The sequence below is a fragment of the Hipposideros armiger genome, unplaced genomic scaffold (assembly GCF_001890085.2).
Source record: "Hipposideros armiger isolate ML-2016 unplaced genomic scaffold, ASM189008v1 scaffold_425, whole genome shotgun sequence".
NCBI classification, from domain to species: domain Eukaryota; kingdom Metazoa; phylum Chordata; class Mammalia; order Chiroptera; family Hipposideridae; genus Hipposideros; species Hipposideros armiger.
The window spans coordinates 64,963-66,437 of NW_017731775.1; positions in this window are offsets into that span (position 1 = coordinate 64,963).

The window sequence follows — 1,475 nt, forward strand, 5'->3', positions numbered from 1 at the left end:
CAATTATTAATAAAATACTGTCATTAACTAAGGACAGGTATTTAGCAAATGTATCTCATTTGACCCTCAGAGTATTAACCCTATATTGCAGCTGAAGAAATAGGGACTCAAAGAAGTAAAGTGACTTGCTCAAAGTAACACAGATCAGGTCCTCAAGCTTTAGTGTTCATCGTAGTCCCTTGAAGGGTTTGTTAATATTCAGACTGCTGGAACCCACTCCCAGATTTTCAACTGGGTAGGTCTGGGGTGGGACTAGATAATTTGTAATTTTAACAAGTCTCCAGACGAGGCTGATTCTGCTCCAGGAGCAACTCTGAGAACCCCTGACCTAGAAAATGTGTGGTAGACGTGATGCTCTATCCTGAACCTGGGTGGCTGGGAAGCCATACTCTTTCCACAGCGCTATGCTCACCAGCTCTGTGAAATCAAGTCAGTGCCTTAACATTTCTAAATTCTGACCCTCTCATCTGTACAATATAAATAATAATTTTGAAAGGGTTGTGCTGAGGATTTTTTAAAACAAGCTCGTATATATGAGAGTGACACTTGAGAAATGCACTGTCAGCTCCCAAGCCAGGCAGAGCTCACAGTAGACCTCAATAATTGTTGGTTAAATTGAATCGGCTCCTTAGGATAGAGTGATTTTTACACTCTGTGAGGAACTTCAATAGTTATCTATTTTGGAACATCAAACACCTCTGTTGTTAATTTGTGTGTATGTATTAAAGGATTTGGACCTACACAATGAATGCTTTCACAGTCACTAATACTTTCTCCATCTTGAGTTACTGAATCAACCTGAATCAACTTTTAAATGTGGTTGAGTCACATGCAATGCCTTAAAAAATGAGCTGATAGGACTTTGTTTTTCAACTACCACTTCTCACAAAGCTATGAAGTGAGCTGAATTGTGACATTAGAGTCTCCTTTCTATGGCTTTTCAGACCTATTGGCTAGAAATGTGAGCAAACAAGTAGCTCATTCATTAATTTCATTTTCTTCATAGAAATATGGTAAAAGCAGTCAGGGAACAGATAGATTAATTCAAACACAGTACAGCCCTCCTTTTAATAGGCAACAAACCATTTATTATTTTTAGTTTACAAACATCCACTCTTATTAGCTAGCATATGTCAAGCTACTTCCATGTCAATGGTACAATTATAATAAATTCACTTCATGTTTTTCCATATTTATAACCTATGCCATTGCCTATGTCATATTTCATTCACAAAGAAGGATACAATTCAAAGGAGAGTAACCCATGGCTCTCCCTCTGCAGAGTTTAAACTGCTCTCTACCTTAATGTCCTCCACTAAATAATTTTTTCAAACGGTGGAAACTTCGTTTCTGTAATCATTTCTCCCAGTGGAGCCCAGGGCAGACTATTTCAGCCTTGTCTTTTTAGAGCTCACCATTTATAAAACAGCAAATGCACCTTTGAGAAGAGGCAGTTTGACCTTGGAGGGCATGCT